The 26508-nt window shown below is 43.0% G+C and overlaps 1 protein-coding gene across 8 annotated transcripts in view; it reads left to right on the top strand.

The window, feature by feature from the left end:
• TRAPPC9 (trafficking protein particle complex 9) overlaps positions 1 to 26508 on the top strand; it is a 1198476-nt gene that overhangs the window by 511439 nt on the left and 660529 nt on the right. The window lies entirely within an intron of this gene.

Here is a 26508-nt window from a genome sequence, read left to right on the forward strand (position 1 = left end):
GCTGCTGCCGGAGTTTAAGCGATTGTATTTTAAAACATATTGTATTAGATTATTTTTCCTAAAGTATATCTTTGTATATTTAATAACCCCTACCCTGGTTATTCAGTTTTTGATTTAAAAAAATGGAGACACTGCTTTTAAGGCTCTTTCATCAATTGCATTAAAATTGACGGTTAATGAATAAAACCGCTGGTTAGATGTTAGCATAGTTTACTGTATTTATAATATATGTATTATAAGCCATGACAACCATGTGAGCTCTTATACTCCTGCTCTCTTTCCAAGTAAATAATGAAGGGTCATCTGAGGCCTGATCTCAGACCCTATTCTATTCCTCCTGAGAACCTCCAGAATGACTCTAAGCTTGCTATCCCTCATCATCTTCCTTCTCCCCTTCCACATTCATGTCTTCGCAATGGTAGATAGTGCAATAAATATTGCCACTTTTTTTATGCCTGGAACAATACGTCATGCTCCATCCCTAGCAGTGTTCCAATCCAAGCTAAAAGCCCACTTTTTTGAATCTGTTTTCAACTCTTAACTCCCACTCGCCGCTGTCAGATACCTAGACCCACTGTATCATTTCCTCTACCATAATCTCCCCAACCCTGAAATGTCCTGTCTTAATTAGATTGTAAGCTCTTCTGAGCAGGGACTGTCTATTGTATGTTAAAATGTACAGCGCTGTGTACGCCTTTCAGTGCTATAGAAATAATAAATAGTAGTAGTTTTACCCTTCTTGTATGCAAGACATAGGAAAGTGTTAGCACCATTCTGAGTTTAAGAGTGACTGTAGAAGTTTGGACATGAGATCTTTTCTGCCCTACTATCATATTATAGAGTATTACACTTGGTAAGTACAGACACCCGAATTAAGTACGACTCATATTTAAGAACACGATTGTGGCCATTTGATTTCACTGAGCAGTATTTCTATTGGCATAGACTCCAATACTTCTATAGCAGATTCAGGAATGATGTATGGCCACATTAACAACAGTGTGTGGTTGTGCATGCTGTACCTTAGAGCAGAGCTTCTCAACATGTGGTAAGCGAGCCGCTTGTTGGGGGTACGTGGCACTGCACTGGTCTCCCACCCCCTTTCCTTCTTAATGGCCACTGCCAAAGCCAGGGATCTCATGCCCTCCTTCCTGCATTCCCCCTCCACTGAAGCCGACCTGATGTGAGAGCTGATGTTGGAGGGAAGCCTTCCAGGTCAGCAGGGGATCCCAGTTGCCTCCTTCAGGGCTGTCTAGCTGGGCTGCTCCTTCTTGCCTTCAGGCACACAGGGATGCGGGCAGCAGCTTTTGCATGCTGCACCTGGAAGCCTTCTCTCTGATGTCAGAGCTGACATTAGAGGGAAGGCTTGTGGGTCAACCACATGCAGTGTGTAAGAGCCACTGCCCACATCCCTGTGCGGTTGAAGGCAGGAAGGAGCCACCAAGCTGAAGGAAGCAAGTGCGGCCCAGGAGCGAGCAAGTAAGGGAGAAAGGGGACATGACTGTGGGAGAAAGGAGGAGGGGGGGGGAAGGAGTGCATTGGGACATGGGAGGGGCATGAATTTGGGACAAAAGCTGGAAGGCAGGGAGGGGGGCACGAACATGGAACAGAAGGGAGGGAGGAAGGGGTGCATGAACATGGGACACAGAAGGGAGGGAGGGAGGAAGGGGGGCATTAACTTGGGACATAGGAGGGAGGGAATAGAAAAGGAGACTTGTTGGGTATGAGTGTGTAAGTGAGAGGGAAAGAGATGGTGCACATGGGGAAAGAAAGGAAGAAAGAGGAAAATTGGGCATAGAGAGAGGAGTGAGGTAGAGATGCATGGGGAATAGAAGGAAGAGAGGAAAAAATGTTGGATATGGTGGTGGAGAGGGAACAGAGGGACAGATTGAAGGGGATGCAAGGGGGAGGAATGTTGGATATAGCGAGAGATGTGGCATGGTGCTGGAGAGGGGTGATAGAAGGAGAAATGGGCTTGAGGCTGGTAGGCAGTGGTGAAAAATGCTGCACATGATCCAGGGGATGAGAGAGGGAGATATGTTGGATGTGGCAGTAGAAGGGGTGGGAGAGATGCATCCTGGATCTCTCTCTCTTTTCCCACTCCCTTTGCAGCAAGGGAGAGAATGAGAGAAAAACAGATGGACAGTGAGAGAGAGAGGGAGACATGTTGCCATTAGGGGCGGAGGACAGAAGAAGAAATGTTGGACTCATGAAGGGACAGACAGAGAGATGTTGGTTGGAGAAGGGAATGAGGTCTGGAGGAGAGGAAGTGTGCAGGAGGCAGAAAGAAACTAACTAACTAAACTAAACCTTAAGTTTATATGCCGCATCTTCTCCACAGATGTAGAGCTCGGCACGGTTTATAAGAACTTAAATATAGGAAGAGAAGAAAAAGGGGTTGGGTTTGCATACAGGGGGAAAGAGCATTACATTTTTGTGAAAAGGCAAGTTTTCAGGTGCTTACGGAATAATTGGAGGGAGCTCAGGTTCCATAGTGGGACAGTAAGATTGTTCCAAAGCCCTGTGGTTTTGAAGAGGAGGGATTTTCCCAGTTTACCTGCATAGAGAATACCATGTAGAGAGGGGAAGGATAGTTTATGTTTTTGGGTGGATCTGGTGGAGTCAGAACTTGAGGAGTAATAAGATAGTGTGATTAGGGGGGGGGGGGCGTGAATGATCTTAAAAGCCAGGCAGGAGCATTTGAAATGAACTCTGGAAATCACTGGGAGTCAGTGAAGTTTGGCCAGAAGTGGGGGAGACATGATCAGATTTGCGTTTTGCGAAAATCAACTTGGCCGCAGTATTCTGAATTAGCTGGAGTCTTTGAAGACTTTTTTTTGTTAAACTTAAATAGATGGCATTACAGTAGTCTAGTTTGGAGAAGATGATAGATTGGACAAGGATGGCAAAATGTTGTTGGAGAAAGAAATATTGGATGCACAGTCAGAAGGAAGTGTAACCAGAGACTCATGAAATCACCAGACAACAATGGTAGGGAAAATGATTTTATTTTCAATTTAATGATCAAAATGCATATAATGATATTTGTAAGACTTAGGGGGTACTTGGCTTGAAGAAGTTGAGAAACACTGCCTTAGAGGGAACACTGGGACAATTGGCCCTTTTGTCAGCTGGGAGCAGAGATAAGCAGCAAGAATCAAAGTCTACAAGTTCTGAGTTACATACAAATCAAATTTAAGAACTTACCGTATTTTTTGCCCCATAAGACACACTTGTTTTCCACCTAAAAGTGGGTGGAAATCTTGGTGCATCTTATGAAGTGAAGGTACAAATTTTGTTACCTCGCTGCACCACCTTTTTGACCCCACCTGTTCGCTGCTGCCGCCATCACACCACCTTTTTTTTACAGCACCCCCTGCCCCCCCACCCATCCGTAGTTGCTGACCCCCTCGTCATTGTCCCCCCTTTTTACCCTGGTGGTCCAGCGTGTATCCTTCATCTTATTTCCCGGCCTGTGGCGCAGAGATCAGCAGCGCGGATGTCAGGAGCAAACTTTATGCTCTCCCGCTCGGCCCTGCACTGCCTTCCAAATGGCTGCCGTAGGTTCTTGCGGGACTCATGAGAACTTACGTCAGCCATTTGGAAAGCAGCGTGGGACCGAACAGGAGTGCGTAAAGCTTGCTCTTGACGTCTGCGCTGATGATCTCTGTGCTGCAGGCTGGGAAATGAGGATCCTGGAAGAGCGAAGGCTGCTGCGGCAGGCAGGGAGGGAGAGACGCCGGCTGGAGCTGCTGGGCAGAATTTAAAAAAGTACTGGGGAGGCTTGCCTGGGGTTGGCTGGCTGGTTGGCCTGGAGCTGGCTGGCTGGCCTGGAGCTGGATGGCTGGTTGGCAGGAACTAGCTGGCTGGCTGGCTGGCTGGTTTGGGGCTGGTTGGTTGGTCTGGAGCTGGCTGGCTTGCTGGCCTGGGGCTGGAAAAGTAGATAGATTTTGAGAAGCAGAAAAATGGAGGAAAGTTGAATGTTAAAAGTTAATGCTAAAGATGGATGTATAGAACAAAACACAAAAAATTGATGAGAGGGTTTTTTTTTGTGTTTTGTTCTATTTTGAAAGCATTGCCCCCTCAAGTGGACTGTAATTTAAAATCCCCGGTCTGTTTGGATGTATGGCAGAAAGTGAAGGAGAGAAAAACAGCAAATGGATAAGGTGGCCCTGGATACACAGTTAAGAGCTAGACAGAAGGATGTGCAGCCAGAGACTGGGAAAGATGGCAGTGGCGTACCAAGGGGGGGCGGTCCGCCCTGGGTACAGCCTTAGGGGGGTGCACAGCCAGACAGATCCGGAAAATTCCTGGGCTGCGACGGCACTCAGCGGCATCGGCGCCCCCCCTGCCCCGCGACAGCACTCAAGTTCGGCCTCCTTCTCCTGGCATCAGCAGAACTTCAGATCGGCAACAGGTACTCAGTCAAAAGCTTCCCCTGACTCAGCTTCCTGTTTCCGCCCAGGCAGTTCAGTCAGGGGAAGCTTTTGACTGAGCACCTGTTGCTGATCTGAAGTTCTGATGCCAGGAGAAGGAGGCCGAACTTGAGTGCTGTCGCGGGACAGGGGGGGTGCCGATGCTGCTGAGTGCCGTCGCGGAGGGGGGGGGGGGCGATGCCATTCAGTACCGTAGGGGGGGGGGGGCTTGCCGATCTTGTTGTCAAAATTGGAAAGGTGAGGGAGAAAGATGGACCTGTGGTGGATGGAGAGATTGAGAAAAAGGGACAGATGATGGAAGTGGGGGAAAGAGAGAGAAGGGGCAGATGATGGAAGTGGAGAGAAGGGGGAGAGAGAAGAGGGCAGATGATGGAAGTGGAGGGGAAAGAGAGAGAAGGGGCAGATGATGGAAGTGAGGAGAAGGGGCAGATGAAGGAAGTGGGAAGAGAGGAGAGGGCAGATGATGGAAGGAGGGGGAAAGAAAGAGAAGGGCAGATGATGGAAGTGGAGAGAAGGGGGAAAGAGAAGAGGGCAGATGATGGAAGTGGGGGGAAAGAGAGAGAGAAGGGGCAGATGATGGAAGTGGGGAGATAGAAGAGGGCAGATGATGGAAGTGGGGGGGGGAAAGAGAGAGAAGGGGCAGATGATGGAAGTGGAGAGAAGGGAGAGAGAGAAGAGGGCAGAGCATGGAAGGAGGGGATAAATAAAAGGAGGGCACATGAAGGGGGAAAAGGATTGAGTTAGGGAAATACTGGAGGGGGTGAGGGAAAGAGGTGACGAGCTATAGGTAGACAGTAAAAAAGGAAATTGATGAGAGGGTAGTAAGAACGTAATCTAGATGGATGCAGAAAATAAATTGAAAAGGAAAATGAGGGAAGAAAGGGATTGCAGAAGAGAGGTGTGGGAGAGGGAAGGGGAGGAGAGAGATGCCAGACCAATGGGGGTGAAAGGAGATGGAAGGGGGAGGCATACAGTTTCTGGAAGGGGCATAGAAGGAGAGAAGATGCCATATAGGGGCAGAGAGATGGCAGACAGTGGATGGATGGAAAGAAGAGAGTAACAAGAAGATGAGGAAAGCAGAAACCAGAGAAGACAAAGGTAGAACAAAAATTTTCTATTTATTTGTTGCTTTATGTGTCACTGTTTCTGTGGTGTTGCATTGTATGCAGAGTCCAGCTTCTTGCTGTTTCAATTTAACCTTTGTCTATGTATTTCTATTTTATCTCCCCTTTTACAAAACTGCGGAGCGTTTTTTAGCGCCAACCGTGGTGGTAGCAGCTCTGATGCTCAGAATTCTATGAGCGTCAGAGCTGTTACCACCGTGGCTAAAATCCACACTACAGTTTTGTAAAAGAGGGATGACAAAATCCATACTAGGCGAAGGTATTTTATGTGTTCTGTGTGTTCGAAAGACATGGTTTTCTGTTAGGATTGACGGTGTAGGATTGATCTGTACTAGTCTGGGTTGTTTAATTTTATAATGGGTATATTGATGTACTGCTCACTGCATATGTAAGATGCTGCCTTTTCCTAGGTACTCATGTGTGACCTGTGGCTTGTTACTAAAAATCATGTTTTTCGTACAGATGGGGGGGGGGGTGTGTGCCAAAAAATGATGGGCCTCAAAAAATGATGGGCCCCGGGTGTCACATATAATAGGTATGCCACTGAAAGATGGTTTAAAAAACAAAATCACCAAACAACAAAGGTAGGGGAAATGATTTTATTTTCAATTTAGTGATTGAATTGTGTCAGCTTTGAAAAATGACATCTGCTGTCTATATTTTGCACTGTTCAGGAAGAAATGCATTTGTTTCTATTTCTCTGAGGGTTGTACTGCATGCAGAGTCTTGCATCTTAGGGTTTTGTTTGTATAGTTTGTGGTCCTGTATTTGCATAGGGCTTATTTGTGTTCTGCATGTGTGACCAAGGTCAGGTGTTCTGGTAGGAATGAATGTTGAGAAACATACAATGTGCTTTGCATAGTTTAATTTTGTGGTTAACTATTATGTATTGTTAATAAGATTATATTGTGTGTATATATGAAAAATGAATGGAAAAAATGGTATTACAATTATTACTATTATGGGAGCGGGGTCTGGGGTGGAGATTGGGCGAGCAATGGGGCGGAGATTTTGGGGGGCCCCCAAACAAAAAAGCATTCTGCTGCCTATGCCTAAAATGACTCTTTGAATAAAGTTGGGATTAAGTATAGTAACATCTATAAGGTGAAAATAAAATCGCTGGAATGATGTCTTAGGGTGAAGAAGGATCTATACTTCTACTATGACTAACCCCCTCTTCTACGAAACAGCACTAGCGGATTTTAGCGCAGAGAGCCGCGCTGAATGGCCCGTGCTGCTCCCAATGCTCATTGAGTTCCTATGAGCATCGGGAGCAACGTGGGCCATTCAGCGCGGCTCTCTGCGCTAAAATCCGCTAGTGCTGTTTCGTAGAAGAGGGGGTAAGTATCTTAATAAAAAATTTGACGTGCGACTTAGCCTGTGTTTTAGATTTCGGCCCTTTATGTGATTGAGTTTGACACCCCTGCTGTAGAGCATAGACTCCCTATAGTATCTAATCTAATCTAATCCTTAGGTTTGTATACCGCATCATCTCCACGTTCGTAGAGCTCGACGCGGTTTACAGTAGGAGAAATAGGAAGGAACTACAACAGAGGGTTAGAGGTAGAAGTGTGAAGAAAATTTAGAGGACTTGGGATGCCAAGATATAAGAGTTTCCTTGATTCCCAAGTTGGAGGGAGACTTACATTTTTTTGAGAAAAGCCAGGTTTTCAGATGTTTGCGGAAAACTTGGAGAGAGCTCAAGTTCCGAAGAGGGGAGGTAAGGTTGTTCCAGAGCTCAGTGATTTTGAAGTGGAGGGAGGTCCCTAGCATTCCTGTGTGGGAAATGCCTTTTAGCGAGGGGAAGGATAGTTTTAATTTGTGGGAGGATCTGGTGGTATTAGGATTTGAGGAATTCCAAGAAAGAGGGATAAAGGGAGGGAGGATACCATATAGGATTTTGAAAGTTAAACAGGCGCATTTATAGTGGACCCTGGCGATTATCGGAAGCCAGTGGAGCTTGGCCAGGAGCGGGGAGACATGGTCAAATTTACTTTTAGCGAAGATGAGCTTGGCTGCGGCATTCTGAATCCGTTGGAGTCTGTGGAGGTTTTTCTTAGTTAGGCTTAAGTAGATAGAGTTGCAATAGTCCAATCTGGAGAGGATGATGGATTGGACAAGGAGGGTAAAATGTTTTTGATGGAAGCAGGATCTAACTTTCCTCAGCATGTGAAGGCTGAAAAAGCATTTTTTTACCAAGGATTGGAGGTGGTCATTGAAGGACAATGTTTAAAAGGTACATCTACTGTGGATTCTTGGCCGATTTAGTGGATTATGCATCCAAATTATTCTCACATACTATTGTAAGGAAATGCAGGCAAACACAGCCTATCTCTCCAGCATAAACTTTCAAATAATAACTGGGAATTACTTGCATATTATGGGGAAAAGGCCTTGATAATACCATCAAAGTTATACTCTTTTTGCCCAACCTGAAGCTTCAGTTTATTTTATAGACGTATTTTTTTGTTAGATGTGAAGAATTCATTTTCTGCACGCTGTGAAGAGCTAAAGTACCTGTGTGCCATTTCACTCAAGTATAGCAAAGCCAAACCCTTCTAGTCTTTTGAGTGTATGTTAGCACTTCATCTATTTTTCACTCGAAATCAGTGAAGCACCTTCCAAGGTGCTCAGAGAGATTCTGGCAGATCTTACGGAAATATCTGTATAATAGATCTTTGGAGATTGAAGTGGTTTCATAAGACTGGAGCAGAACAGGTGTAGTTTCACTTATCTATTAATTTATTTATTGAGATGTATTAACCACCTTTAAGAAGAGATTCACCTGGCAGAGTACAGCAGGTATAATTCAACATAAAACATAACAATTTGGTCAACAGCATAACAGTAGTAAAAAGACCAAATGTAAACATAAATGCAATGAATGAGGTAGAGTTAAATTAGTGCTGTATTTTTCGCTCCATAAGACGCACCCTAGATTGAGAGGAGGAAAAACCAAGAAAAAAATATTCTGAACCAAATTGTGCCTCTGAACCCAGCCTCCTAGAAAAATAAACAAATATACTGCAGCAGACAGATTTTGATCACTAAATTGAAATCCTACCTTTGTTGTCCAGTGATTTCTAGTTGCACTAGATACAGTACTCCCCAGAAATTTGTGGGGGTTACGTTTACGGAGTGACCACGAATATCGGAAGAGTACTGTAATTGGCACTCCCCCTCCTCCTCCTCTTCTACTCTTGATCCGGCCCGAGCTGCACCACTGGGCAGAGTAGAAGGACAGCCCGAGAAACCATCATTTACTGGGGGCTTTACTAGGGATGAGCGCCCAGCCCTGGGGGGTAGGAGGGGAGAAGATCAACACTGAGTGCCAAATACCACCAGATTCACCCTGCTTCGCAATTTTTCAACCCTTGGTGCAAAATGACATCCTGCCATGACCTGCCACTGGAAACAGACTCTGGATACGACGCTTTGGAAATCTGAAGTTGCTCAATTCACGTTGAGCCTTTCCAGCGTCTAAAGCTTCTTCAAACAGGCAGGACCGGTGTTAGATATCCTGGGGCCCAGGGCAGAAATTTTTGAAAGGAACTCCAAAGCCTGCCAACAGACTGTGCCTTTTTCACCTCAGATCAGACAGGCTTAGATCCCCTGTAGCAAGGAAACCAAGGCAACTGCCCCTAAAGACCTGTCTCTTAATTATAATATTGCTCTTAGTTTAATAATGCCTTTGATTAGTACCTTCTCATCCCATTATTTTTAGTTCAATCTCTCATTGCTGTGCCGATTCCTCCTCCCTGGTCCTTTGCTTGCCCACTGCTGCCGCAACTCCACGAAGGGAAGGGCCGGCAGTGTGCTATCGGGCTAGCGGCATGCAATTGGGCCCACAAGCCTTCCCCTGACGTCAATTCTGATGTTAGAGATAAGGTCCGGGCCAGCAATCTCTTCCTTTCCTGCAGCGGTGAGCGGGTAAGAGGGCGTCGAGTAGCACCGGCGTGGGGGGGGGGGGGCAACGAACAGTTTGGATGCTAATAAGTTCAGTTCATCAATTTAGCATCAAGAGCGTCGCTCGCTATGGATCCTGCAGCTGCACTGAATGCTGGGGATGCATCTGCGTTGACAGTGCATCAATCGCCCTCCATATCAAGCATCAATGAAGGCCATCTGGACTAGTCATCCTTTGTGTCTCGCCCAAAGAAGAGGAATAATTTATTCTTGACTTTATCAACCGGGTGCTTGCAATGTTGAATGCCAGGTGGTGGCCGGTGCGCATTAATATTTTATTTATTTATTTATTCAGTTATCTATACCGTTCTCCCAGGGTAGTTCAGACGGTTTACATGATTTTATTCAGGTACTGAAGCATTTTTCCCTGTCTGTCCCTGTAGGATCACAATCTACTATATCTAGTCCAATGGGGTGATTAGGTGACGCCCAGGGTTACAAGGAGCAGTGTGGGTTTGAACCCATAACCTCAGGGTGCATTGTACTTCATTGGCACACAGTAACAAGAACAAACGGTATCAGAGGGGGCACAACCGTATTCAAGGACCCATGACCTGGCATCTGATACTTCTCAAATGAATAAGGAGGACATGGCTGGTCCTGGTGTATTTAAGAACATAAGAATTGCTATACTGGGACAGACCAAAGATCCATTAAACCCAGCATCTTGTTTCCAACAATAGTCAACCCAGATCCTAAGTAGTAAAACAGATTTTATGCTGCTTATCCTAGAAATTAGGAGTAGATTTCCCCAAGCCATCTCAATAATGGCCTATAAACTTCTCTTTTACGAAATTATCCAAACTTTTTTAAAACCCTGCTGAGCTAAGTGATTTTGACAGAAAAAGAGGAGTCTTCCTTTGCCCAGCACAATGAGAAGCAAAACCAAAGAAAGGCAAAGCCGATGTCTCAGTACAACGCAAGGGATTTTATTGAAAGTTCCTATGGGAAGTCCTAACTAGGATCCTGGTTTCGGCAGAACACTGCCTTCCTCAGGAGACATACCAAACTGATAACAGGATATTACAGTGGTATCTCTATTTCAGGTAGTTTTGAAAAAGACCTTTAGGAAAGTACTGAAAGCAGCCTGCAGAGGATTGCCGGTAGGCTGTAGCGATCATAGCAGGCTGCCGTTGGCCTCCGCAGCATATTCCCTCTGCCGCAGCCCCACCCCTTCTCTGACGTATGGGACCGCGGCAGAGGGAATGTGCTGCTGAGGCTACGGCAGCTTACTAGGATCGCTACAGCCGACCAGCGATCCTCTGCAGGCTACTTTAATTCAAGACCGGGAAGCCAGGATAGAGGGAGGGAAGGAACAGATTTGGCCCGCGGGCCTGAGTTTGACACCCCTGGATTAAGTCAAGGTGCCAAGAAAAACCAGTCCTTCCACTTTGGGAAGGAGCAAGATTTTGAAAAGGGGGGGGGGGGGGGGGTTTAAAACATTTTATTCCTGCTGGGCGGTGGGTGCCACAGCCCTGAGTATGCCAAGCTCCTGGCTATGGCAACACATGAAAAATTCCATTCAAACTTTAGCTAGGGATGTTAGCCAAAACCTCATTTGTATCTCTTAAGAAATGTATATTAACCCACACATATTATTGCCATTTAGTGCAGAGGGCCTTTAATTTTATATTCTGGCTTGGTTGTCATACAGTTGTATGCTGAAGGCCATCTGGCCTTTCCTGAATTATTCTGCCTTTTACTATGATATGCCATCATGATGTGATTTGACACTGTGATAGTGTTTTAAGTTAGATCAGTAGACTTTATTTTTCCTGTTGTTCGCATTCACTGAGATTTATGTACTGCCTCTAATTTATCATATGTTCATGACAGATTCAGAATGGTTTTATATTTATTGCTGATTGCCTTTTCTGTGCTCTGTTTAATTAATTACTATCACCATATTACAGAATTTATTTCTGTTTAATTGGAGAGAATTAGTGATGCCAGTTTCTACTGCCAGTGCTACAATTTAGTGAGGGAATTAATATTAACATTGTTACTGCTGCAAAAAGTAGTTTGCAGAATTAATTAGGGCTCAAACTTCTGCATTTTGATTCAAAATTTTCAGACACTATTATGTGTAGGCTTAGCATTAGTTCTCAAAGACAATGGCAAGTATATTTTCCCTTTTAAAATCCCCTCCCTTTTAAAAATAACTCCCATAGCTTTGAAAATGTAAGATTATGCATGTGTTCTCTACTTGATTTATCAATTTCCTGGGAATGCCTTTGCCAAAATGTGGCTTTGTAGAATACAGGCAATCCCCAGGTTAAGAACGAGTTCTGTTTTATTAAACTGTTCTTAAGTTGCATTTTTTTATGTAACTCAGATTCTGTACTGTCCATAGTCCATAAAAACATTAAATATTTAAAAAAGTCCTCAAAATACACTTTTCATTCTTCATCTGTCCCAGTATTCCTTCTCCACCACTACAAATTAATATTTCGTCCACAAATTAGTGCATTGGTCAAAAGTTGTTTATATAAATTAAGGATGATTAGATCATTAGTTCCCCTCCTTGATAGTATAATAATAATAATAATAACTTTATTTTTGTATACCGCCATACCCAGGGAATTCTAGGCGGTTCACATCAGTTAAACAGAGTTACAAGTGGTTCAATACCAATTGATCAAAGTTGCGGACAACGAAGTAGATGAGGTTGGAAGAAGTAGGGAAGAGTAGGTCGGGGGGGGAGGTAGTACAGTAGAGGGTGGGGGGAGAGGTTTGGTTAGTTAAGAAGGGGCATTAAGGGTCCTGGCCGTGGAAAAGGTGGGTTTTGAGTAATTTTCTAAAGCCGAGGTAGTTGGGGGCCTTGAGGACCATTTGGGCTAGCCATGGATTTAGCTTGGCAGCCTGGAAGGCGAAGGTTTTGTCGAGGAATTTTTTGGAGTGACATAGTTTTAGGGAGGGGAAGGCGAAAAGTTGGGTTCCCTGAATGTGTTAATCCATGCACTTGTAATATCTAAAATGGATTACTGTAATTCTTTATTAAAAGGGATCTGTCTAAAAGATATAAAGCGTCTTCAACTAATCCAAAACACAGCCATCAAGATTATTTCAGGCACAAAGAAATTTGACCACGTTACCCCACTGTTACAAAAAGCCCACTGGTTGCCTGTTATACATAGGATAACATATAAAATTGCTCTCCTGACCTTTAAAACTTTACAGACCAACACCCCAGCATTTATAGACAGACTCTTGATTCTGTATGACCCATCCAGAGCCCTCAGATCCACTTCACAGTATACCCTTAACGTTCCATCTTTGAAAATAATTGGTACGCGTCGTACCTTAATCTTTTCTGTGACTGCTCCTATGACTTGGATTTCTCTTCCTTTATATTTAAGAATCAAAAAAAAACTTACAAAAGTTCAAAAGCAGCCTAAAGTGTTTTCTTTTTAAAGATGCCTTTAGCTGACCACATGATACCATTATTTTTAATAGTGTTCAAAAGGTTACACTCATCTATTGGGAAAGTGTTCACAATTATTTATTTCTGTCTATTATTCTTAACCTTCCCTATTCCCTTTTGTACTTACCTTAAGTGTTTCTTTTCTTTAACAATTCTATTTCTCCTCCCCCCCTTCCTATTGTTCCTCGGGGCTCTAGTGTGCCAACTAACCCATGTATACTCGTTAATTAGTCATGTATGTCTAACCTGTCAAAACCCTAGTATATTCGTTAATTAGCCAAGTATGTCCAACTTGTCAAAATATTTAATCGTCTCTATGTTATTTTTTAATATTTTGTAAATCGCTTTGTATCTTTGAATAAGCGTTTAATCAAATACTTGAATAAACTTGAAACTTGAAACATACAACATTTCTCCCTCTCATCTCTGTCTTCCCCTTGCATCTGTACCTCATGCCTCTCTCACTATCATGTCGAATATTTCTCTCTCCCTCACTAGGCCCAACAAATCTTCTCTTTCTTCATTTTCCTATTTGCACCATCTCTCTTTTCCTCTCACTCAGACACTCAATAAGTCTCCCTTTTTCTATTCCTTCTTCCACCTCAGCATCTCTTTCCCTCACTTCCTCCATTCTTCCATCCTATGTCTCAAGTTCATGCTCCCTTCCCTCCCTAATTCCTTCCTTCCTTCCTCCCATTCTTTGTTCTCCCTCCCTTCCTTTTGTGTCCTAACACAACCCTGCTTCTACCTTCCTGTGCCAACGCGCTCCTCTGCCTCCCTTCCTGTGCCAACATGCTCCTCCTTCTCCCTTCCGTATCCCAATGCGACCGTCATTGTCCTTTCCTTCCTCTGTGCTGGTTCCCAAATTTGTTCCTCTATTCCTCCTGCAAGGTGTTTACCTCGTCTAGCTGGCTCCCTCCTTTCAACCATACTTGTCTTCACAAAGCTGCGAGCAGTGATCCCTGCACGCTTCCTGCGGCTGACCTGGAAGCCTTTCCTCTAATGTCAGAGGGAAGGCTTCTGGGTTAGCCGCAAGTAGCGTATAGGACCAGTGGCTGCGGCTTTGTGAAGACAAGTGTGGCTGGGAGGAGAGAGCCGGCTAAACGAGGTAAACACCCATGGGAGGGAGGGAGGCACACGAATTTAGGACCCAGCACAGAGGAAGGGAAAGACAACAAGGGGCACATTGGGACATGGAAGGGAGGAAGAGGGGCGCATTGACACAGGCAGACCCCAGTTCATAAGTTCAAGTCCAAAGTAAGTCGGATATTCTTAACCAGGGGACTTCCTGTACTGCATATACATTTAGCTGCCTATGGGAGCAATGGTTTTCAAAAATCATTTTTTTTTTACGCTGAAAGCTGTCCCCTTACACAATTAAAAAGCTTTTGAAAAATTCCCTCCACATATTTTGTTTCATTGATAGCAACTTCTAAATGTGTACTGGGATATTGATTTGGTGCAAGATAAGAGAAGCATAGAAACATAGAAATTGACGGCAGAAAAGGGCTATAGCCCATCGAGTCTGCCCATACCAATGACCCACTCCCTGACTTTTACTCCCCTATTGATCCCATGTGAATATCCCATTTTCTCTTAAAATCTGACACGCTGTTGGCCTCAATCACCTGCTGAGGCAGCTCATTCCAATGATCGACCACCCTTGATGTGCCCTTGATACCAGTAAATTTTGCAGCAACTAGTGTTGCTTGATAATTATTCATCTCCAGACCTGATCTTTTCTAGCTTTTGAGACCAAATAAGATGAAAATCTACAATGTCTGCAAATAAAATATATGGGTCAGTATTCAGCCAGTGGCAGAGATTTTTTTAAGCACTGCCTGCCACTGACTAAATTAAACCAAGATGTTGAATGCCAGACTATGTCTAGGTACTGGAAATGAATATCCAGAGCGTCAGCAAACCCAGAAGATGGCACTATATATTTAGTCACTTTTCTTTAATCACAGCTCTAAATCACAATAAATGAATAAATAAATAGAAATATATTTGTAAGGTGCTCAGACCATATAACCAGTTGTTTAGTGATAACACCAAACTGTGGCTACTAAAGGGATCATCATCGCCTTTACAATCCCAAACCCAACCATTCAATATTATAGACGATAGAAATTGAAATACTACTTATCTGAAATGGCTGGTTAATTATAGAATCAATAACATGGCTATCCTGTTATCACTAAAGCACGTTTAAGCACTGGCACTTTATTTTCACCTGTGGTTATTGATTATACAATTAACTAGCCATTTCAGATAAGTAGTATTTCAATTTCTATCGTCTATAATATTGAATGGTTGGATTTGAGACTGTAAAGGCGATGATGGTCCCTTCAGTAGCCACAGTTTGGTGTTACCACTAAACAATTGGTTATATGGTCTGAGCACTTTACAAATATATTTCTATTTATTTATTTATTCATTTATTGTGATTTAGAGCTGTGATTAAAGAAAAGTGATTTGATTTAATCATCACAGAATAATATCAGCTATCTTCCTGGAAATTTGAGATACTATATATTTAGTGCTATTATCTGCATACCTAACTGGACTGCAAAACTTCCAGGTATATCCTTAGTACTGCCTGGATTGTGCTGGGGCTGTCAGAGTCGATATTTAGTGGCATTGCCCAGTTGTGCTGCTGAATTTTGTCAGCTGGTCAGCTCAATGTGGTTTAAGCAGGTGGGGAGCCTCTTCTGTCTGCTGAAATCATGCTGAATGTCGACCCTGTTGAGAAAAAATATTGGTTAGCCATGCATTAATTTTTATTTTCTTTAATCAGATAATCTCTACCTCATAGCATGAATGAATGTATCTTCTTTAGCATCCTTGTACAGTACTAAATTGTATCTCTCTAAAATTGCACTGTAGGAAAATCTTTACCTCATAGCATCCCTTTTCAAACAGTGCTAACTCGCCTCCATTGTATTGTACCACCAATAGCATCCTGTACTTTTATACCGCTACTAATGACTGGGGAGTCAATTCAGAGTGGTTTACATGAGCTTCTGTAATGGGGTTACAGTACAGAGTTTGGGTGTTTCTGTGATGGTTATCATTATCGCTTACGATGGTATTCACTGGTGGTTTGGCACATTTAGGCATCTTGGTATATCATTTATATACTGTAAGTCACAGTGCAACTTAGAAATCTCAGATTAGATCATAAGTGGAGGCAACTATATAAATTTGCAATGCCAAGATGGTTTATAATCCAGTTGCAACCACTGTTATCTTGCAACTGATACATCTAGATCCTAGCATGCCTTGAAATTGAAAATGGGACCGACCATGCATACAGGTTTATTCTCTCAAATTTTTTTTAGGGGCATATGCAGGTGTGCCCTACCATTGGACACATTATTTTGACAAATGAGCTATAAGGGTAGGGGAGCCCCTGTTTCTGACTCCCCATTTTCTTCTGCTTTTGACCTTAACCCTTTCTCCATCCTCTTTCCTGCCTCACAGCTCCCTCTGGTATTTCCTCTCTTTCCTACAACATCTTCCCTTGTCTCTTTTCTCCAGTCCTTAATACTTTTCTCATGACCTTCCTTCGCTTTAGCAACATCTTCTCCTGTGCCCCATTCCCGCTCGTCCAGTATCCTTTCTGCTGCATCTTACTAGCCCCCCTCTATATTTTCTCTTCTTCTCCTTATTCCTGCTCTCCAGAGTTTTCTGTGTACTGTTTTCTACCTCGTCCATCTGCCCAGAGTATATGGTCTTGCCTCTTTTCAATTGCATTTCCCCATTCCCCTTTCTCAGCATTCCCTTCCTGCATTTATTCCCTTTGCGTAGCATCTTTTTCTCTGGGGGGGGAGGGGGGTTACTGTTCCCATTCCATAGATACCTCCTCTATCCCCCCCTAATCCCCAGCATCCTCTCTCATACCAGCTTTCACTTTCTGCCTCAGTCACTCCAATTGTCTGCCCATCTCTTACCCACCACGCTCAGCATCTTCTTCCCAACCCCATCACCTTCTCCCTCTCCTCTTACTTCTCTGTTCCCAGTATCATCATTTCTGTTTCCCACTCCCCAACCTGATTCATCTTACCTGCCTTTTGCTCTTATTCCTTACCTCTTACCCCTTCCTCTTAACTTCCACACAGTGGCGTACCTAGCATATGTGACACCCAGGGCCCATCATTTTTTTGACACCCCCCCCATCTATATGAAAAATGTGATTTTTAGTAACAATCCACATATCGCACAACAAGAGTGTATCTAGGAAAAGGCAGCATCTTAAACACTGCAGTGAGCACTAGAACACCAACACATACATTGTAAAACTAAACAAGCCAGATCCTGCATAGTCAATTGATCCTGTACAGTCGATGCTACCAGAAAGCCATGTCCCTTTCATACACACAGACAGATACACCTTCGCCCAATATGGAATAATCACAAACTAAAAATAGAAATATGTAGACAAAAGTTAAACCTAACCGCCAAGAAATCAGACTCTGCATACAATGCAACACCACAAAAACAGTAATACATGTCCTCTAATACTGTGTAAAATATAAAGACAGTAGATGTAAATTTGAAAAAACTGATACATAACAATCACCACTTTACAAATTAACAAATAAAAATAAAACAAATAATGAGAAATAAGAAAATACCATTTTATTGGACTAATCCCCGTAAGCTCAGTCCCCATCCCCGCAAACCACCTGATTCCATCCACACACGCCTTGAATTGTTTTATATTGAACTTATTATATTAAAGTATAAAAAGAGTAGACACCGAAGAGGGAGTGGAAAACATGAAAAAGGATCTGCAAAAGTTAGAGGAATGGTCTAATGCCTGGCAACTAAAATTCAATGCAAAGAAATGCAGAGTAATGTATTTGGGGATTAATAATAGGAAGGAACCTTATATGCTGGGAGGAGAGAAGCTGATATGCACGGACGGGGAGAGGGACCTTGGGGTGATAGTGTCCGAAGATCTAAAGGCGAAAAAACAGTGTGACAAGGCAGTGGCTGCTGCCAGAAGGATGCTGGGCTGTATAAAGAGAGGCGTAGTCAGTAGAAGGAAGAAGGTGTTGATGCCCCTGTACAGGTCATTGATGAGGCTCCACTTGGAGTATTGTGTTCAGTTTTGGAGACCGTATCTGGCGAAAGACGTAAGAAGACTTGAGGCGATCCAGAGGAGGGCGACGAAAATGATAGGAGGCTTGCGCCAGAAGACGTATGAGGAGAGACTGGAAGCCCTGAATATGTATACCCTAGAGGAAAGGAGAGACAGGGGAGATATGATTCAGACGTTCAAATACTTGAAGGGTATTAACGTAGAACAAAATCTTTTCCAGAGAAAGGAAAATGGTAAAACCAGAGGACATAATTTGAGGTTGAGGGGTGGTGGATTCAGGGGCAATGTTAGGAAATTCTACTTTACAGAGAGGGTGGTGGATGCCTGGAATGCGCTCCCGAGAGAGGTGGTGGAGAGTAAAACTGTGACTGAGTTCAAAGAAGTGTGGGATGAACACAGAAGATTTAGAATCAGAAAATAATATTAAATATTGAACTAAGGCCAGTACTGGGCAGACTTGCACGGTCTGTGTCTCTATATGGCCGTTTGGTGGAGGATGGGCATGGGAGGGCTTCAATGGCTGGGAGGGTGTAGATGGGCTGGAGTAAGTCTTAACAGAGATTTCGGCAGTTGGAACCCAAGCACAGTACAGGGTAAAGCTTTGGATTCTAGCACAGAAATAGCTAAGAAGAAAAAATACAAAAAAAAAAAATTTAAATTGAATCAGGTTGGGCAGACTGGATGGACTATTCGGGTCTTTATCTGCCGTCATCTACTATGTTACTATGTTATACAGTAAAAAGAAACGGTACAGGTATCTGCTTTGGTATGTGGAATTGACTTTATAATAATGTATGTGTAGCACCACCAAAGGCGGTGAACTAGAATTGTGATGTTAAAAGATCCTTTATTCGCAAATCTAAAACCGGAAAGCTCCAAAACCCAAATTTTTTTGTAACATTGATGCATTAGTAATTTGTACAAAAAAGCTCACTTTTAGCATCAAAAAGGAAACCTGTATTTGCGGTTCTGTTAATCTCCTATCACAGCGAATACGGAGGGAGAAGTGTACTAGAAGTAGTGGAACTCTCTTCTTGAACTCCTGTTATTCCTAGCATCTCAATTCCTTTTCTTCCTTTGTAGACGAAGGGTGATAAATCTATTTGTATGACGTCTATACGGTGTCAGAGTCACGTTTGAAATGGAATAAGAGATGCATAGTCTTAAAGTGATCTCCTACCCTGAATCACATTCATGTCGGAGGAAGCTTATTGAATGTCGTCATAAAACAGACTGAAATGATATGTTTTGACAGCTGATTAAAGAGAAAAGCTTTTAAAGAAAGCAATTTGGAAGTAAAAATAATTTGAAACAAAATTACAAATAATTGAGATTGCACAATTCTCATTTTATATGGACCAATGATTAAGTATGATTATCTACAGTAAGTTCTATATACTAAAGGACAATTGAGAGCCAAGACTCTTCTAATGGTCTATCGCAGAAACATTTTCTCTTAGCTGATATTCATGTGGTGTTGGGGTGATCTATAAGATTCTATTTCAAGAATAGCTTTTTCCTGCTTAGTGGAAATTACAGACCCCAGGGCTGATAGAGAGAGACACATTTATAGATAGAATGCAGTCACCTCCATCTTCACACTCAAGGTTATTATTTTCTATTTTCATTAACTTTAATCATAAAGAAAATCTAGCTTCATTTCCAAAATGACTTTGGTCTTCATTGTCTTTCTAGAAGTAGCATGACTCAAGTGTTGTCCCATTTCATTCCCTTTTGCTTTTTTACCTAACATAGCAGATGATGGAAGATAAAGACCTGAATGGTCCATCCAGCCTGCCTAACCTGATACAATTCAAATTTTTTTTTCTTCTTAGCAATTTCTGGGTAAGAATCCAAAGCTCTGCCCGGTACTGTGCTTAGGTTCCAACTACTGAAGTCTCTATCAAAGCTCACTCTAGCCTATCTACACCATCCCAGCCATTGAAGCCCTCCACAGCCCTCCTCAATATTGTCTTTATTGTCTTGACAAATATGCTGTCATTCCTTTGTTAAACTTGTTTCTATAAACTAATCTTCAGAAATACCTTATTAAGGAGCTTAATAAAAATAGCCTCAGTAAAGCAATGTTGATCACTTGTAACAGATGTCTTCAGTAGACAACTGGAGTGATAAGGCATACAAGTAGATGACATCATCTGATGGTGCCAAACAGAGCCAAAACAGAGTTCAGAACTTCAGTGGAAAATTCTGAGTGTGTCTGGCTCTTCCAGTATATGGTAGTCTCCTCAGATCCTCAATTGGTTCCAAAGCTCAAAACAGTACAACAGCTCCTGGGGAGGAGGATAGAGTTTGTGTGCTTGAACAATAGAACCATGATGGCAGATAAAGACCAACTGGCCCATCCAGTCTGCCCATCCACAGCATCCACTATCTCCTCCTCTCCCTATTGGCTAAGGCTCTTTACACCTACATTATGATCTCATAGAGCTTTATAATTATAGAAACATAGGCTTTATAATTATAGAAACATAGACACATGATGGCAGATAAAGGCCAAATGGCCCTTCCAGTCTGCCCATCCGCAGCATCCACTATCTCCTCCTCTCCCTATTGGCTAAGACTCTTTACACCTGCATTATGATGTCATAGAGCTTTATGATTATAGAAACATAGAAAATATCACCAAAAGTCATTCACTTTATAAAGCCTCACGCTGAGGTAAATTAAGGCAGAGTCCTAATACGGAGAAAAGACCTCAGTGTTCCCTAAGAATGAACTTGGGAAACTACTATGACAAATACTAAGTTGTCATAGAGAGCACATCCTCGATCATAGAAAAACTCCGTAAAAGTACAATAAATATTAATTATGTTTTAGCAAAATACTTTTAAGGCACAAAAATGCTAATAGCAAAAGAAAAACCCCGCACTTATCTTAATATTCTCCTCAGATGAGGGAAAGATCACCGCTGCTCGATTCCCACAATGTGATATCCATCTTATGACTATCATCTCGTAACTCTCGACAGGCCCTGTTTCGCAATTCTTGCTGCTTCAGGGGAATTGCTTAAACATAGAAAACACAGTCAATAAGTAAATGATTTAAACGCTGTGCAACGTCTACGTGTTGACGTCAATGCTGTCCAATCAGAAGGGGAACTATAAAGGGGGGCTTTATAAAGTGAATGCCTTTTGGTGATCTTTCCCTCATCTGAGGAGAATATTAAGATAAGTGCGTGGTTCTTCTTTTGCTATTAACATTTTTGTGCCTTAAAAGTTTTTTGCTAAAACATAATTAATATTTATTGTACTTTTACGGAGTTTTTCTATGATCGAGGATGTGCTCTCTATGACAACTTAGTATTTGTCATAGTAGTTTCCCAAGGTCATTCTTAGGGAACACTGAGGTATTTTCTCTGTATTAGGACCCTTAATTTACCTCAGAGTGAGGCTTTATAAAGTGAATGTCTTTTGGTGATACAGTGGAACCTTGGTTTACGAGCATAATTCGTTCCAGAAGCATGCTCGTAAATCAAGTTACTCGTATATCAAAGCAAGTTTCCCCATAGGAATGAATGGAAACTCACTTTGATTCGTTCCACCAAACCCCCCCCTACCCGAAGCTACTGGCGCTGCTCCATCACCCCCTCCCCCCTGCTCTAACTGGCATGGCACCCCCCCGAACCGGCATCGCAACCCCCTCCCCCCGTAACCCCCCCCCCCGCGAAAACCGCATTGCACCCCCGTGCTGAAAGCGGCATCTGCCCGCCCTTCCTCTCAAACACGCTCCTTACCCCTTCTGCTCAGATGCTCAAGGCCCGGCCCAGGCAAGAGGCGGGAGCTTGCTTTCACTCTCACAACCAGCAGAAGGGGTAAGGAGCGTGTTTGAGAGGAAGGGCGGGCGGATGGCGCTTTCAGCACGGGAGTACGATGCGGTTCTCGCGGGGGAGGTTTCGATGCTGGTTCAGGGGGTGCGATGCCGGTTAGAGCGGGGGGGGAGGTGCTCGCATATCGGAACATGCTCGGTTTGCAAGGCAAAAGTTTGCTGAGTGTTTTGCTCGTCTTGCAAAACACTCGCAAACCGGGTTACTCGCAAACCGAGGTTCCACTGTATTTTGTTTGATTTGGTATTCTGCTTGTATTACTACTTTTTATAGAAACATAGACACATGATGTCAGATAAAGGCCAAATGGCCCATCTAGTCTGCCCATCCGAAGTAACCATTATCTCTTCCTCTCTCTAAGAGATCCCACGTGACTAGCCCAGGCTTTCTTGAAATCAGACACAGTTTCTGTCTTGGTGCAGAACACACTTGTTACTGGTGAAGTCAAGCATACGGCTGCTCTCTATTAAATTGTCTTAGCCCTTGGAGTACAACAATGACAAATCCCCCATAGTGACCAATTAGACAAAACTCAATAATAATGAAATCAGTTTTAGAATACCTAAATATTTTTATGTGCTCATTACAGCATAAAAGTTAGAGCATCATCAAGTGTTAATAAGCCATCATGTATTATAATTTATAATCACCAGATGTTTTTATATGGAAAAAATAGTATCCCAATCTCCTTCAAAAAGCAAAAATAGTTAAACAGTGCTAATGTATAACTGCCAATTAAAACTCCGATGTAGCTATAAATTGTCCACGGAGCTGAAAATGTCCCAGATTATGTTGTGTTAAATATAGAAGTTACTCGTCACAAAACTTACATCAATATCTCCACGGTTCCTAACATGGTCTATTTTTCTCATTGCTAACCTCAGGAAACCACTGCATCACCACATTCTTTCTTATTACCAAACCACCTCTAATTGCAATATAAGGAAACAAAACCATTTTAAATGTACATCCTTTTGTCACAGTAAAACAGGGGAAACAATTCCACAAAAATCAAACAGGCAAGAGCAAAGTGGAAATGTCCAATCAGAATGGTGCACAAAGAAGTGTCTTTCAACTCATCTGATAAATCCAATGATCTTTATTCATCCAAAATAACTCATACATCCAAAGCAACTCAATGACTCGACATGATCATGTTTCGGCCAACCGGCCTGCATCAGGAGTCTTAGGAGTCTTTGGGTATCAAATGGTCTAAAACAAAACGATCAAACCGTTGCTCCGAATCTGTAACGCTGCAAAACAACACGGCCTTGCAGTTTTATCAGATGAGTTGAAAGACACTTCTTTGTGCACCATTCTGATTGGACATTTCCACTTTGCTCTTGCCTGCATCCTTTTGACACAGCCATAAATTTACAGGCTAATGGTGAGACACCTTCATTTTTAACATGGTGGGCCATTGTTCAACAAATCCTGATGTACGGTGGTACTTTTATCACCAATTGGTTTGCTCATAGGAACCTGCTGATTGGTCAGAAGTCATAAATAAACACATCACTCAACTTTAGTTTAATTCAGTAGGAGCCATAGTTCTCCAATTATATATCCAACGTTATCCTTTACACGAGGACTTGAGAAATATTTATTTAAAAGATTTCTCAACCGCTTATTCCTAGGTGACTTTACAAATAGTAACATATATAAAATAAAACAAACAAAATTTGTACAAGCATCCATGATTACAGATCATTCATTGAGGACAATTAATTCACAGCATTCCATAATATATTAATCCATAAACCGGAGTAGATCAGAATCATCATTCATGGAAATGCTTCTATAAAAAGTGTAGTCATGAGCATTTTCTTGAACTTCTGAATATCAGAGAGAGCTCTTTGCAGACCAGTTACACTTCCCCTTCAGTATTCGTGAATTCTGTATCTATGGATTTACTTATTCGCGGTTTTAAATTAAAAAATTATTTTAATTTTTTTGGGCTATTTTAAGCCCTGTAAGCCCCCCCTTAAACCTTACCTGGTGGTCTAACAGGTTTTCGGGGCAGGAGCAATCTTCCCACACTCCTGCCCCATGAAGATCGCTCACAGGAAATGGCTCAAGAGACTACAGGAGCTCAAGGCAACCATTTCCTGTGAGCGATCTGCACGGGACAGGAGCGTGGGAAGATCGCTCCTGCCTGAAAACCCGCTAGACCACCAGGTAAGGCTTAAGGGGGGGTTTTCAGGGCTTAAAATAGCCGGGGAAGTGGGGGGTTAGGTGCAGAACTGGCCCGAATATTATTTGCAGTTTTATAATATTCGCGGGCCGGCTCTGCCCCTAACCCTCGTGAATACTGAGGGGGAAGTGTTTGTTCCACAGAGTTACTCCTAAGATGGAAATAGTAGAAGATCTTGTATTCGCATAGGGCACTTTTGAGAAGTCCATCAATGACAATTGTATCGCACCCTCGTATCCTTACTTTCTTCAAAACTATAAACTTTAATTCCTCCAGTTTAGGCTGATGTTGGTCCCAGTGTTCTCTCAGTGGCCTGCAGCTGAGTTTAATGAATACAACTCAGGTGCTCTAAGATCCATGTCTTAATGGGATGTATGCCCAATATTCATAAAAAAACATGGACACTATCCTCTATAATAAAATCCTAAGCGCGCATGCGCACTTACAGTGCCATAATCCGTGACTCCTTGTTGTGTGACTCAGTGGCTGTGTTCAATTTGCGGTGTGTGCGGTGTGTGTGCAGCATGTAGTGTGCGGCGGCTTGCAGCGTGTGCGGCGGTTTGAGCGGCGCCGAGAGCAACGGCAGGAGGGTGTCCTTCGGTCTGGGCAAATCAGACAGGGTGCGGGTGCTGCAAGGCGTCCGGCTGCTACTGCTGCACAGAGAAGTGGAGGGAGAGAGGGAAAGGGGGCTGCTTTGGAGGGGGGGTATGCTAGGGGGCAGGCAGCAATCTTGGTTTGCTTGGGGGGGAAGACAGAAGGAGGCCACGGAGAGACAGGCAGGTATGGCGCAACAGAGAGAGATAGGCAGGCAGGGGGCCAGGGAGAGAGACAGACAGGGAAGTGGAGGGGGAGAGATAGAAAGAGGACTGCTTTGGGGGAGGGGTATGCAGGGGGGCAGGCAGCAATCTTGGTTTGTTCGGGGGGGGGAGACAGAAGGGAGCCACAGAGAGACAGGAAGGCATGGCGCAACAGAGAGAGATGAGCAGGCAGGGGGGCCAGGGAGAGAGAGAGAGAGACAGACAAAAAGAAAGACAGACAGAAAGCGGTCAAGGAGAGAGAGAGAGAGAGAGACAGAAAGAAAGACAGACATACAGCGGTCAAGGAGAGAGACAGAAAGAAAGAAAGACAGACACATCTATTCTAGCACCCGTTAATGTACCGGGCTTAAAGACTAGTATAAGATAAATGACTAGAATGCTGTAGCATATATCATAAAGGTAGTGTAGGTTGACATACTGTTGCGCTTTGATTACATTGATAATGACCCTTCTTGATAGGTGTCACTTGAGCTGTCGAAATGCTGAAAGATGACTTAGGGCCCCTTTTATCAAGCTGCGGTCAAACATTTCAATGCAGGCCGGTGAAGTAAATGAGCCAACGCTCATTCGATTCCTATGAGCACTGGAGCATTTACCTCCCTGGCCTGCAGTAAAATGCTCTGCCACGACTTGATAAAAGGGAGCATTAGTTAATAAAGGTGTTCAACTTCCTTCTGCTGCAAAATGCAAACCAAGGAAGCTCTTTAAAACCAGGATGGACCTGCAATGCAGTCCAGAATTACTTAATATATTTTATTGCAAAAACCCAGCTAGAATACAGTAACACACAAACCAAAACAACATCATGGACTTAGAGGGATGCATTTTGTGCCAATAATGCACATTTATAAGCTTCTTTAAAAAAAAACAACAACAACAACAACAAAAAACTGTCTTTGGGGTACACACAACTTAAAATGGCACTCAAGCCTCCATAGTGTCTGAATCCTTTTTCAGGATAAAAATTTGTTTACCACAGTGTGTTTCCGTTACTCATCTTGACATCAAGGTTCACTCCTCCTGATGAAGGTGCACTTGCCAAAACATGGCCCTGTTGAGAGATGTAACACAGACTCTTATCTATATAAGAGCCTATCTCCTCTTAACCTTATTCAATGCCCTCTCATTCTGGAGTTTCCTTTCATTTGTAAGAGACTTACCACATGGGTATTTAAACCTCTCTATCATATTACATTAGTGATTTCTATTCCGCCAATACCTTACGGTTCAAGGCGGATTAAAAAAGAAGTTATCTAGTCATTTCCAGAGGAATTGAAGAGAAGAGCGAGTTGCTTCAGAGAATTGGGATGAGTCTTGCAGTGTTAGTTTGTCTTCAAGGATTTCTTGAATAGCATAGTTTTTATTTCTTTTCTGAACGATTTATAGGCTGGGGTCATTATCAGTAAATTGGAGAGTTGGTAGTCTAGTTTTGCTGCTTGTGTGGCTAGAAGGCCATCGTACAGTTTTTTTTCGTTTGACATCTCTGATTGGGGGATACGTGAACAGTTTGTGGGTTCTCCTGTGTCTGGTTCAGGTTGTTTGGATTAGGCGGTTGTTTAGGTTGGCTGAGCTGTCTCCATTTATGGTTTTAA

Source organism: Geotrypetes seraphini, chromosome 2 (genome assembly GCF_902459505.1).
Source record: "Geotrypetes seraphini chromosome 2, aGeoSer1.1, whole genome shotgun sequence".
NCBI classification, from domain to species: domain Eukaryota; kingdom Metazoa; phylum Chordata; class Amphibia; order Gymnophiona; family Dermophiidae; genus Geotrypetes; species Geotrypetes seraphini.